At 42.6% G+C, this 15037-nt stretch overlaps 1 protein-coding gene across 2 annotated transcripts in view; it reads left to right on the top strand.

Annotated features, from left to right (window-relative positions):
* LOC126187791 (zwei Ig domain protein zig-8-like) overlaps positions 1-15037 on the top strand; it is a 185548-nt gene that overhangs the window by 118730 nt on the left and 51781 nt on the right. The gene's annotated exons all lie outside the window — the stretch shown is intronic.

The raw sequence follows: 15037 nt of genomic DNA, 5'->3' as shown, positions 1-15037 counted from the left end.
AAAACTATAATCTCATCTAAATAACAAAAACACATCGTCCACTTCAGGTAACGTAGAAGATCATCCATCATCCGTTCAAAAGTTTCTGGTGCATTACACAAACCAAACGGCATTACCTTAAACTCACAAACGCCGTCAGGGGTGATGGATGCAGTTTTCTCACGATCAGCCTCATCTACTTCGGTTTGAAAGTATCCCGAGTACATGTCCATGGTTGAGAAAAACTTAGCCCGCTTCAGACAATCTAGCGTATCGTCAATTGTTGGAAGACGGTAAACATCCTGTTTTAGTTAATTCACTAAGCTTCCTGTAATCAACACAAAAGCGCCAACTCCCTTCCTTCTTCCTGACGAGGACCACTGGTGACGACCATGGGCTCTGCGAAGGCTGAATGATGTCATTACTCATCATTTTCTCTACCTCGTCGCGAATTATTTAACTTTCTGTTGCTGACATATGGTATGCTCTCTGGTTTATTGGTTGATCGTCTCCAGTGTTAATCCGGTGCTTCACTGTCAATTTGACTAATTTGCTCTTCATCTGTGGATTGAAGCATTCAGAGAACTCTTGAAGAATGACAAGTAGCTTCTTCGTTGTTCCTTAGTGAGATCTGGTGATAGTCGAGCTAGAAGATCTTGTAGTGGTAGCGCTAATTTGGCCCACAGACTCGGCATGGGAGGTTTCTATGACGCTCCGCTGTTCTTGGAAGGATCTGTGGTTCTCGGCGATAGTTAACTATCCACAATCCACCGAATCCGTCCTTAAACGAGACGACAGAGACTGGGAAGACCAAGTTATTCTTCAATTGTATGCTTCTCTTACATTCCACTACAAGATCCATGGGTTGATGCGTGGCCTGACACATGACAGTTATCTTTCTACCGCTGACTGTAGGAATGATCACTTCATCCAGCACACATAGTTTCCACATACTTGGATGCGTATCTTCCCGTCCACAGTATCTCATCTCGTCTAGCATAGTCTTCGAGCGACCACAATCGATAATCCCCTGAGAAGCTTTCAAAAAGTCCCATCCTAGAATGACGTCATAACTACACTCTTGTGAGACGATTAAACCTAAGAGCTGTGTATGGCTATTTATACCAACACAAATGACACATCTTCCTGTAGGATTTACATATTTCTCATTAGCTACCTTCAGCAGAGATGTTTTGTTGTCGACAAATACGGTTTTCTGCAACTGGCGACGGTACTTCTCCGAAATGACTGAATATGATGCTCCAGAGTCCACAAGAGCTTGTGCTGGTCGGCTATCCACGATGATATCGACGTATTTTCCTATCATTTTTGTAGTGATCGACGGCGGAGGATTTTTCTCTTCGGCGGCCTCACCTCCAAGGAAGGTCGCACCCTTTAGTTTTCCAGGCTGCGGCGGCTAGGTGATCGGCCTTTCTCGACAATAGCGCACCACATGTCCCGGTCGTCCGCAGTGGAAACATACTAGTTGGTTATCCAGACGTCAGTTCTCCTTGGTGCTCAAACAGGTTCCTCATGCGGCATTGTAGGAACGTGACACCGCCTGGGTCTCGACTTCTTCAACGTTTTAAAGGGAAATGAAGGACGAGAGATTGGGTTCAATGTCTGTTCCACTTCCTCCATTATAACCTCTGGAAGCGTCTTGGTTTTTTGCTCGCCGTGCAGTCCAAGTGCCTTCTGAACTTCCTCTCTCACTATCTGACGTCCGCAGCTCGTGGTCGTGCGGTAGAGTTCTCGCTTCCCACGCCCGGGTTCCCGGGTTCGATTGCCGGCGGGGTCAGGGATTTTCTCTGCCTCGTGATGACTGGGTGTTGTGTGCTGTCCTTAGGTTAGTTAGGTTTAAGTAGTTCTAAGTTCTAGGGGACTGATGACCATAGATGTTAAGTCGCATAGTGCTCAGAGCCATTTGAACTACCTGACGAAGAATACTTGTGACCGAGCGAGGTGGCGCAGTGGTTAGCACACTGGACTCGCATTCGGGAGGACGACGGTTCAGTCCCGCGCTCGGCCATCCTGATTTAGGTTTTCCGTGATCTCCCTAAATCGCTTCAGGCAAGTGCCGGGATGGTTCCTTTGAAAGGGCACGACCGACTTCCTTCCCTAATCTGATGAGACCGATGACCTCGCAGCTTGGTCTATTCCCCCGAAATCAACCCAACCCAATACTTGTGAAATCACTTGCTTCCTTCATCACAGATATCGATACGGTTTGGAAGCCGTTCAAACTTCTTGTGTGTAATTCTTTTCTGAAGCATTGTCTCGATATACTAGCACCATTTTATGAAATCGTCTGCTGTCGGAACCTCCTTCAGGAGTAGGGCTTGATACATTTCTTCAGCAACACCCTTCATGAGATGTGCATCCTTATCCTCCTCCTTCATTCTACGATCCACAGTTTTAAACAGCCCCAAGGCGTCTTGAATGTAGGATGCTGTAGTTTCTCCTGGATGCTGTGCTCTGCACTTTAATTTATCTTGAGCCTTGCACTTCTATCGTTGTGTGTCGCCGAAATTCTTGCATTGTTCTTCCCGGAATATTTCCCAGCATGTGAACTTCTCCTCGTTGTTCTCATACCATTGCTTGGCAGCGCCCTCCAAGTAGAAAAATACGTTAGCCAAACACTCGGTGTCATCCCATTTGTTAAATTTGGCTATACGCTCATATCCCTTCAGCCACTTGCTTGAGTCTTGGCCATCGTCACCAGAGAACCCAGAAGGATGTCTCAATGGTGGCACACAGTTGGTGTCATCGTAACGTCCTTTTCTTCTTCTGTCTCCGGTCGATTGCGATCTGTTGAACAAGGCTCGAACTCGGGTTTCCCGCCACGTAAACGGCGGCTCTGTCGTGGCTTGATGTAAGCCACTGTGTCGTCGATAATGTGCGCTATTACAAGTTCCAATACCCAGAGTCTCTACCAGATTAATGTTATCTAGAAGAAGGTGTAATTACATGAATAACAAACACTGACTTCACGTAACGAAGGTTAATTCAGCACTTGCACATACAAGAGCGCGGAGCGAACTGCCTCCGGCCAGAACACGTATAATATATATACAGCTGCAGAACATTCCTGTGCAATGAGTCTTGACATTTGTGGACACTTCTAGAATCTACTTGAACCGGATATAGAAATTAAAATAGTGCAGTCCAGGTGAGTTTTGAACTGACGAGCCTCCATTCAACAGTTTAGTATCATAAACACTACACCACGCTACTATTCAGTTTCTTTCTCGACAATATTTGTACACATGACCATCTGTTACCAATTTACCATCGAGCAGTAATCGAACATTGGTCTACCATCACATTCAAGAACTCTGTTGGCAAAGAGTCAATCTGGCAGGGTTTGGTCGTCGTATTACAATGTACGGTATGTGACTCCTCACCTCACTATATAAACTACTAGCCTTTTCAATTCGCAAACCAAAATTGTAACTATAAATTGAACGTTACGTACTCTTTTGTAACTGCTGTTTGCATGTGATCAATCTATACAATCCGGTACTACAGACAATAATATTTCGAGTATCGGAAGCTAGTATCAAAAGTTACTCTTTATCACAAACTTTATATAACATTATTTGTCTTTTTCTACCAGACGTAGCGCACAAGAAAATGTTGACATGAGCTTAGTTTATGTTGCTTGTTAAAACACAGTACCCGCACGTCATCCAGGACATGCATAACCAGTTGATAAAATTCATGGATTAATAGCGAATTTGACCACACTGACGAGATAAGCGATTATGTAACAACTAGTTCAAACTTTGAATGTCCTACAGAGGCACGGCACCTTAGATTCGTTGCAGAAAATGTACTGGACGCCAAATTCAGAAGCCTCCCAACCATGTCCAACACGCTCGGCACTGCAAAGCTTTTGCAGGTCTGCAGAATCGTGGTGGAGCCAGCACTATTTAAAAGTGTGTTGCAGGAAGGAACAACATTGGTACCATAATGTAATGGAGAAAAGTGTCCGATAGTTATATATACAACGGCATAATCTCAGAGTAGGCTAACATAAATTACCAGCTTCTACTGGATATGTTTACGGCAACGGCCATGCCCCAGTGGATACACCAGTTCTTGTCAGATCACCGAAGTGTTGTCGGGCATGGCCGATACTTGGATGGGTGACCATCCGAGCCGCCATGCGCTGTTGCCGCTTTTCTGGATGCACTCAGCCTCCTGATGCCAATTGAGGAGCTACTCGACCGAACAGTAATGGGTACGGTCAAAGAAAACCATCGTAACGACCGGGAATGCGGTGTGCTGACCATAAGCCTGAGGATGACTCGACGGTCGGATGGTCCCGATGGGCCACTTGTGGCCTGTAGACGGAGTGCTTTACTGGATATGTTTGCGTCATACGGGAAAAAATGCGAAATAGCACTCATGAAATATGTGCTTATGCGATTAGATGAAGGGAGTAGTTGTCGACCAGGATGTATCAACTACTCGCTCTTGCTCTCTGCATGCATACTGTAAACGACAGCAACGTTCAGCTGACTGTTTCACGAACTGTAATCCCAAGCGTATGTCCTAAACGATGGTCGTCAACGTTCGACGGGTTTTCCCGTCACTAGTTGCTAGACAGGCACGATATTGGTGGATACCACTAAATTTCCTGATTTTCCTGACAATCGCCCTCCTTTTTATCAGTGTGATCCTAGTAGTATTTCCGTACAGGTGTTTCATTAATATATCAAAATGGCCCTTGGGGTCATGTTTCCACGGGTAAGCTTCTTCCATTCACGCGATCTCCAAATGAAACCTATTTGCTATCGCACTATGGCTTGTTCACAGTAGTTCACCACCAGCGATGTCATGTACGGCAAAATTAAGTAGCGTGATTTTTCATTATTAGTCAAATATGTAACTACTAACTGTCTCCTGTTTATGGAATCAGTGTATTGTTCCCATTACCGTGTTACCTTCCTCAGTCTCTACGTGTGCTGGTGTTTTATCTTGCCACATCAAACGAGACCCTAAAACCCTAATAGTTCCATCAACGTGGCTTCTTCACGCGATGTAATTGTCCCACTACACATGTTCGTCTTGAGTCAGATGCTTTTAATGAGAGCCTTTTTGTGGATTTATAATGAATCTGGTGAAGGCTGTTTTCTAATCTGAATAATGAAGTCGGTAGTTCATAGGAATGGCGGCTAATTTTTATTATATACATTCCTTCAGATAAAACAGAAAATTGTAATACAGTGTTGAGTAATCATGCATACAAACATCAGGTTTGCACTCAGAGTCATCAATCGTTCCCATGAGTCAAAATATAGTACTTTATCAGTTTATGAAGAACGCATATTATTGACGTATCACAAGACAAATTACAGATTCCTGAAATGTTGACACAATCTACTTTGCTCGCAGATGGCCGAATTTTATCGTTCGCTTCCAAACGCCCTTTCATCAGAACATGCACGGGCTTGTTTAACCCAAAACAATTCAGTGGATTGTCACTCGTATTATCTCCGATAGCGCACAAAGTGATTCGTGTTTACTTTGTAAATCAGTTCTATATTTAAGATTAAATAAGACGAGTTTCTAATTGCGTAATAATATTACGGTTTCCTATGTTATTTTGGACTATGTCTGATTATTAATTTAGCTATTTTTCATAAATGAAAATAAAAGTTTTAGAGCGCGGGCAAGAGGATGATAGTTGCAGCAGGAAATCAGAACACAAGTATTTTCTGTTGACACAGTTCCCCAAGAGCGCTTTATCAATGTAGCATCATCTGTCGTGTTTGGTTTATCCGTATCTTGTCGCGAAATGAATCTTCTGTAGTAGCCACACTCAACTCACATGTCACCAGTGAGAATAAAGTAATGGCTCCAACAGCCACAGATAGTAGCCGGCATTCTGGGTAGTTGCAGATGCTCTACTTTTTGTGTGAGCGGGGTGGGTGCACAAAGAAAAATCGCAGGCGTGTAATGGTTTGGTCGAAGTGGAGAAACTTTATGCGTAGGAATATACTTCCACCATGACACTAAAGGGGGCGAGAAGAAGTTTCCAAGGAATATGGAATTAAAGTCTGATGGTCGACTATGTTTGGATGCTGCAGAGGAACAGTAACGGCGAACGTTGTGCTAGGAGATGAATCAAGAGAAAGTTTGAAAATTACATGTAACAGAATATTCATGATGTTGCTGAGAGAACTGTTTATAGTACTTCTAGTACATGCACACACAAATAAAATTATAATTACAAAACTGTATAATTTGACTGAAGTTCTATTTTAAAATTTGTGTTTCAATTTCTTAAATTTTAGAAACATGAGATCTTATTTTGATAAAAAGCCCGACGAGTTAGAATAAAATTAATTTTCAGAATCAGCATAATAAATTAATTCTAGAACACCGATTTTCTAGGAATGATCTGCCAGAAATAAAAAATGATAATGAAGGTTTGTGTTGTCATTTACCATCTCGGTGTTATCCTTAATTTCATTACATCTCTGTATTTATATTTTACTTGTAGCTTTAGCTTTTCCAAAGAAACCTGATACTAATTTCGCCTAAATTCCAGCTCATCTCGGTGTTATCCATAATTTCATTACATCTCTGTATTTATATTTTACTTGTAGCTTTAGCTTTTCCAAAGAAACCTGATACCAATTTCGCCTAAATTCCAGCGCTATGTTTTATGTAGGTCTCACATTAAACATTAAAATTAAATCCGCTCTGTTTCAGCAAAAGCATTTATGAAGGTTTTTAAAAAATCGAACTCTTGTATACCATATAAAACAGCTTCCAGTTTTTTCACACATCTCTGTGTTTATGGTGTCATTTCTTCTGAGCTTTATGTTGTACAATGTTCTAGTTTCACAGATACATTCATTAGAATACGTGGACACTGTCTGCGAAAATACTGGAAATAGAGGCAGTAGAAAGGAAGTAATAAATTAAAACGTAAAGCCTGATGCTGAAGATTTATTAAACGAATAGCAAATATGTAGCAGGGAATAAACAATTTTTATTTCATAATGTTGGGAGGATTTTCAGTGAGAGAAGTTTCGTACAGGTTCTAAACTATGTTTTAAGTTTGTTGGAGGGCGCTAAGTGCCATCATTCCCAAATACTATGTGAACAGAGTGTGATGAATCATACTGAAACAGCTTTCACGGCCGACATCTTCTTCAACTAAAATCTCTGGGCTGAGAGTCCGTGGTTGATATGAAGAACTGCTCTCTGAATTTACGTCTCCAACTGCAGGAGACTTCTTTCGAGGCAAAACTGTTACTGCCACCAACGCTCGAGGGCTCTCGCATCTATAGAGCGCATAAAGAGCAAAACCATAAGTCAAATGACTATCCACTCAGAATATATGGCCTACCAGAGGTGCATAAGTGAAATGTATCTTTGAGACCGATTGTGAGGTCGCCAGATATCTCGCCCCTTTGCTGCAGACGCGTATTTGTATAACTGACAATCAAATTGAAAACTTTAGGCATTTTTTTGGAAAAACTGATGAAGATTAACGTCAGCCCATATGATATTTTTGTCCCAGTTTATTATTATTCCTGTAAATGAAACTATTTCATAATAGCAGAATTTTTTCCGACTGGCATAGTGACTTTATTTGACACTAAATGATAATTAATTGAAACCCTCAGCTGCCGACAGGTGTTGTTGATAAACCTCGATGTGGACAGCTGAAAATGTGTGCCCCGATGGGGACTCGAACACGGGATCTCCTGCTTACATGGCCCCTGTTCGAGTCCTGGTCGGAGCACACATTTTCATCTATCCCCATCGAGGTATATCAACAACACCTGTCGGCAGCTGAGGGTTTCAATTAATTATCATTTATTCTAGAGAAGCTGCACGGTCATCAATGGTATCTGTTCTTTCGATAACGGCTACTATCTTCATATATATTATTTGACATGTCTTACCACCAGAAAACAATGAATTTTACGAACAAATCGACTGGGTGGCTTTGGGCAGCCCTGTTTGACCAGTTGTTGCCAATTTATTTATTGAGTTCTTCGAATAGAGGGCGCTGCAAACGACCAGTAAATGACCAGCTAAGTGGTGCTACTATGTGGATGACACCTTTGGAGTATGGAACACGGTGAAGAGGAGCTTGATGTCCTCTTGGAGCATCTCAGTGGTAATTAGCCAAAAATATTGTTTAAGATGGACAAAGAGAGCAGCACTCAATTTCTTGGATTTATCTGTATTCAGAGGGATAGACTGGACTCTGAGTCATAAGCTGTACAGAAAGTACACACACACACACACACACACACACACTGATCGATACCTCCACAAGCAATCAAACCATCATTCCAGACAAAAATGGAGTGTCATTAAAACTATGGTGAACAGAGCCAACAAAATCTGCCAGTGGGTTTTTTATTTTCAGAATGAACTAAATCAATTACGATCAGCCTTCAAGAAAGGAAAATGGTTGAGCACTCGGTTAACCCTCCGCTGGGCACGTTGGAAGAAAAGTTACATGACTTGGCACTTGGGGTCTTTCAAGACACCAGTTCATTTGACTGGAGCACTTTATTTAATGTTGCATTTTGCCATTATTTCCTTCTTGTAATATCAAATTGTTATATTCCACACTTTTTCTATTATAAGTGGATCATATATATCAGATAAAAATTTGTTTTCAATATTGTGTGGCAGAGAATACAATTTGTACACATTTTGTTTTACTTTGCTTTTTGTTACAATAATATCTTTTATTTTACATATTAAGTATTATCAGGACATAACGTTTTATTTTATCTTTTTGAAGACAACAGATACATTTTCTTATTTATCAGTTTTTGCTTTATTTCTAGAGATCGTAACAAAAAAAGAAAATGGAAAACTTCAGTACAATGAAGCACCTGTTCTAATATTACTGTGATAGACATGGTCATATAACCACGACACACTTACACATTTTTATCACATTTTAAACATATCACAATGTAGGTGAATTGAGAACTGCATACAAATTTTTCATAGTAGTCACAAATTGGTTTCTTTTGTGCAGGTTTTTTGGACACAAAGAACACCTTTGTCGTTTGTTGGTGGGTTGGTAATTCACACGTGAACTGAGTCCTTTAGGCTCATAGTCCTATCCAAGAGCAAGGCATCTCCTATTAAGTAGCCTTCTGTTGACGTTGTCGTCCTAACTGCAGCAGGAACTGCCGTTTCTTCTGATCTGAAGTCTGGATTAGTGGGTGATGATGCAACCATATAATTATTGCAGCGATTCCAGCAATTTCATTCATATTGTAGAAGAGTGCAAGGGGCCAGCGCTCGGTACTGCGTTTCACGCTATAGGTGCCAACAAGTTGATCCATTGTGTCAACACCCCACTTATGTTTGTTGTAATGCTCCATTACTTCTGGCTTTTTTTCGTGACCAACTTCAGTTCGTGATGAGTGAAGAGAGGAGACAGGTATAACTGCTGGTGACTTCTTTGGTACGTATGATGCTAGTGATATGGAATCATAGAATCAAACAAAGATGAATTTACTTCTCTCGAACGATGTGGCTGCAGCTTCTTAGGAATTTCAATCTTGTTTTTCCTGAGAGTTCCGACGTAGGTGGTTTTCATCACCAGCAATTCTCTCCCTAAAAGTATGCTACTGAAAAAATTTTCAGCTACAATATGGCGACCCTTATTGAATCATTTTGCAGTTACATGTCTTATAGTTCTGGAATCCTGATTTACTTCTTTCTGTTGGCTGGGTTGTTTTCCCAAGTAAATCTGTCTATTCAGTGGAAATGCATTTCTAGAATCGCAGGCCCACCGTATTTTTCTACCATATTTTGTAGGCTTGCTTTTCATGTGTTGTCGCAATAAGCTGTTCATCAACAGTTATGTCAAAGACTGGACTGTATATGGAAGAAATCTGTGAAATGAACATTTTCCAGATGTCTCTAAATGCAGCTAATTTATCATGAGTCCCATGATATTCCTTGTTTCCTAATCGTCAAATATGAGAAAACGTGTGATAGCTTGAACTTTTTAGGCGCATTGTTGCTCTGAAAACAGGCCTGCCATGATATTCCTTCCACTGTTTACTCAAGTCCTCCCTCACAGATCTTTAGACTCCAGAAGATATAAACAGATCAATGTACGCCTCTAGTTCTTCCACATCTAGTCCCTTCCATACCTTAGGTGCACTACTAGGATAAGCTTCATGCCACTATTAGTGCACTCACCTAGCCTCTCCGTTAGTTTCCTTACCACGACGGACATTATTTCTGGGGTAATTAGGAGCTTTAGGGTTTCTTCTATTGAACAAGGGGGTACCACTTAAATCCAGGTTTATTACGAATTATTTTATGAGATAGAGTTTGGCAGTTGGAGGCTCTTTGTACCAAATCATTTCATTTCTTCCAGTGAGATAATCTTTCATTTGTTGTCGTTACTTACAGTTACATTATCGACACTGTGAATGAAGTCATCTTCATTATCGTCCTCTTCCTCTTCCATTACATCACTGCCTTCCTCCTATTCACTATCTGAGGGCAAGTATTCATCTTCGTTCAGGTCAAAATACTTTCATTATCGACATCAGCATCATCTCACATCTGAAGAAGCATCTTATCAGCTTCTACAGTCCAAACAAGTCTTCCATCAACCCCAAACAAAAAATTAGTCGTATATTTAAATTCTAAGTTATAATAAAATAGTTTTTCCTACAGTTTTCATTATTTTGACTTACTTACGTTATAATCAACAGACATTTCTTTCGTCTTATGAATAATATCATACATGTATGCAAAACTGTAAGATTTGAAAACAAATACTGTGCTTACCTAATAAAGCCAGCCATCATCCACTTCCCTCGCATCAACAACGCAGTCTGAAGCTTAACAACTGAGTAACCTTCATTGTTACTAAGTTCTGCCAACTTCAGCCATTTTCTGGCAGCACTGAGTCAGTTAAGCGAGCGTCTTTGAAGACCCGAAGTGTCCATTTTCGTTGATTCCTAAACTAAGTCATCATAAATTAAAGACATAGTTAGTTAATGGTATTTCTGGAAAGTAGTCATTTAGATCATAACTATGAGAGAGACGTCAGGGACCATGAGCGTTACAGGTGCAGTAAATAATTAAGTGCAAGAAGTGTAAGTGGTATGGGGTCTTAAAAGTTCTTACGTACCCAGTGGAGGTTTAAAGACAGAAGAACTGAGGAGCAACGGCCATCTTATGGAAAAGTTTTATCTTCCACTTCATTAATAAATCGAGAAAGTTTTGCCCAATTACGGAGTCGAAACAGTCTTTAGACCGACCAAGAAAATTAATGGATATTTAAGAACGGCACAAGATGCAGCTGGGGTATATAAAATTTGGTACAGTTGCGGATAAGTGTATATTGAAAAGAAGTGTCAACACCTGTATAGCTGAACACGTAAGGAACTGTCGTCTGGGACATATCGAAAAATCAGTTGAGTTCCTTTTCGCAAAGACATCACATTATCTTGCACACATGACTAGAGAATAAACAGAGACTCATCAACACCGTAATAATTTTAATATAAAAGAAGCACGTTTGAAGTTAGATGAAATATGGCTGTCGACTCCGAGACAACAGAATGGCAATCATTATTAATCGAGAATGATGACGCTGTTCAGAGATAGTCACGTAGTCACCGTCAAGTAACATATGGTGATGCCATCTGTACGTTCCATAAAAGCGAGGGCCGCTCAAGTCTTAGTGGCAGCAGCCGTTTTACCTCGGAAGATGATTCCAGCAGTAGGAGACGAAACATCAGGAAGCAGTTTTATACATCGTCCACGTCCTTTCAGCCCGGAAGTTTTAACTGAAGTGACTGGATAATTCACGGCTTCCTCCATCACCACCATTTAACTTTAACACTTGACATATCATGTTCAATCTTTAACTTAAGAGTGCACATCTTGGCAGAGCAGATTATGACAGCATTTTAAATTTTTAAATTCACCCAATAATTTTTTGAAATTCTGAAAAATCAAATTTTTGTTGGCCCTGGAAGCCGTTAGATAGTAAACGGGCGTCTGGATTTTGATGTCTGTTTTGCATTAGCAAATACCAATTGTACTGTTTCCTTAATAGCTTAATGACAAGCAGTGTCTATTTTATTTCTTGACGCTTCGAGGTTGCAGCCGGATAACGTCGACTAATTGCCACGATGTCGGCTGACAACCAGTCATTCACTTTCAGGTGAGTGTTCTGCACTCGACATTGCTTGTTCAGATGGCCAACCTCATACCAAAAATTGGTGCGGAGACGCATGCGCAAAGCCGGCCGGAGTGGCCGAGAGGTTCTAGGCGCTACAGTCCGGAACCGAGCGACCGCTACGGTCGCAGGTTCGAATCCTGCCTCGGGCATGGCTGTGTGTGATGTCCTTAGGTTAGTTAGGTTTGATTAGTTCTATGTTCTAGTCGACTGATGACGTCAGAAGTGAAGTCGCATAGTGCTCAGAGACATTTGAACGCATGCGCAAAGGCAGCCGCTACATGAACGACCTGTGTCAAGAGTCGCGCCCGTTTCGAATATTGCTCCATCTATGGCGCGCAGTCGCATGCGTCATCGTGATACAACATTCGAGCTCTCTGTCGAAATCCTGGTTCACGAAGCTAAAACTCAAATGTCAATTTAACAAAATTAACTGTTGTTATACGTGTCATTAATGACAAAACTATTTCTTTCTGAAGATATGAAAGAAATCAACAGATCTCACGCCTTACACAGTTGAAAGCCACCATCACGATATCTTGACGGTGTGGAAAAACCTAGTTTGGTTAAACAACGCACACAATGCGTGAAAGGTGCGTTGAACATTATCGCCACTCGCCTCTCGCAGCCCATTAAGTCAGCGATAGTAGAGCACTGTATCACCGAAGGACATTCCATGGATTTTACTGCCAAGAAAATCCTTCTGGGTTATATTCGTCTGGAAATGAACTATGAAGGAGTTGGTGAAAATCGTTTCGCGCACGATCTTATTTTTCGTCATAGTGGCTTTCAATTACTTAAGGCGTGGTATCCGATGATTCCTTCAATGTATTCAGAAAGAAAACATTTTATGACTAATGCCACGTCTAAAGACAGTTAACTTCATGAAGCTGACATCTGAATTTTGGCTTTGCCAGGCCGGATTTCGACAGAGAACGCTCATGTAGTACCACCATTACGCTTGCGTCTGCGCCCCATAGATGGAGCAATATTCGAAGTGGGCGCGAAACTCAACAGAGGTCGCTCACGTAGAGACTGCCTATACGCATGCGCGCCAATTTTTGATTAGAAAGTTAGCGGTGAGAACAAGCAGTCATCCACCATATCCAGTACGCCGATGACACCGCCTTCCTTGCCCTCGCCCCCACCCTGCAGCGCTCGCAACACCTTCTCCAGTCCCATCTTGACCGATTGACCACTTGTGCAACCAGTGGTTGCTTAAGGTCAATCCTTCCAAAACCCAGGCGATCATAGTATGCAAAACGACCCCTTCCTTCCACCTCCTCGATTTCTATGTCACCGTCTATGGCCGTCCTATCACCCTCACCCCCACCCTTAAGTACCTTGGCGTCACCCTGAACCGTCGCCTCTCCTGGACCCCCCACCTCTGTACAATCCAAGCCAAGGCACGCATTCGACTCCATCTCCTCAAGCTCCTTTCTGGCCGTACATGGGGTCTGGATCCCTCCACCATCCTCCATACCTATAAATCCCTCATCAGCCCTATCCTTTGCTATGCCCACCCTGCCTGGATCTCCGCTCCCCCTACCTTTTACAAATCCCTTCAGATCCTAGAACGCAATGCTCTTCGCCTCGTCTATCGCATCCCTCCCCCATGCAGATCCTGTACGACCTTATTCCGTTCCTCCACCTCCTCCTTTTCCTCGAACAGATACGGATCCTCTAGACCTCCCGTAAACTCGATCCTCCTCACCCGCTTGTCTCTCCCATCCTCTCCCACCCCCCTCTGCTGCTGCGCCTGTATTTCCATGTCCCACCTGTTCTCCATCTCTCCACTCTCCATACCCTCTCCCGAGGTGGCTTCTGCCAGCTCCCCCTCCCTGATGATGCCCTCCTCCCCTCCTACCAACTTTGATCCTCCATCCCTCTTCCTGTGTTTGTTCCTATGGGCACCCTCTCCCCTTTCTTTCCCCCTTCCTTCCCTTCTCCCTTTCTGCCCCCTCCTCCCCCCAGCTTCAGCTTCCCCAACCCCCACACCTTCATTCCTCGCCCCATCTCCTCTGCCCTTGGCATCTTTGCTCTTCCCTCTCCCTCCCGCACCACCTTCTTTCCCTCTTGGCAGGTCCCCGGACTCGCACACGTAAAGTGGACATTCGCGCGCTGGAGATCATCGCCATCGTTTTAGTGTGTGTGCCGTCGTGTTTGTGCCTCAGTGTCTTTCGCCGCCCACGCTCCATCGTTCACGTGTCGTCTCCGTCATCAGTGTCCGTGTGCAGTGCCAACAGTTTGTTTAGGTGTCTTCGTGTGTGAATGGCTACGTGTTATTTGTTTCTGTGTCTACTACTTTTTGCCCCCCCCCCCCACTTTGTTCTGTATATTCTGTGTCTCCATTGTATTTTCTCTGTAAAACTTGTGGCTGAAGAGCAGCGTAGTGTGCTGCTGCCAGCCCGCCTTATTGTAAGGTGTCAAATAACAATAAAGAAAAAAAAACAAGTAGTCTCGATGGCTGAATGATTGTCATCCGAAATATCCTGGCAAGAAATGGACGTCATCTGGCTGCAATCCCAAAATTGCACAATATCAAGAATTACAACACTACCTATTTTCTCCTTTTTGAACTGTTCTCGGGTATCCGACCGGGTAGCGTCGTAATTTCTCACAATATTTCGGCAGACGTACATGCTGCCAACTTCAGGTGGTTCCTGAAGAACCACCTGAAGATGGCAGCGTGTACGTCTGCCGAAATGTTGTGGAGAAATTACGACGCTACCTGGTCGGATACCCGAGGACTGTTCAAATTGGAAATACGCCGGGAAAACTTCAGACCGCACATTTTCTCCTTGTTCAATACAACCTAAATGAGATCAAAGTGTTACTTATATCCCT

The sequence above is a fragment of the Schistocerca cancellata genome, chromosome 5 (assembly GCF_023864275.1).
Source record: "Schistocerca cancellata isolate TAMUIC-IGC-003103 chromosome 5, iqSchCanc2.1, whole genome shotgun sequence".
Taxonomy (NCBI): domain Eukaryota; kingdom Metazoa; phylum Arthropoda; class Insecta; order Orthoptera; family Acrididae; genus Schistocerca; species Schistocerca cancellata.
This window is presented reverse-complemented; position numbering and strand designations above follow the sequence as displayed.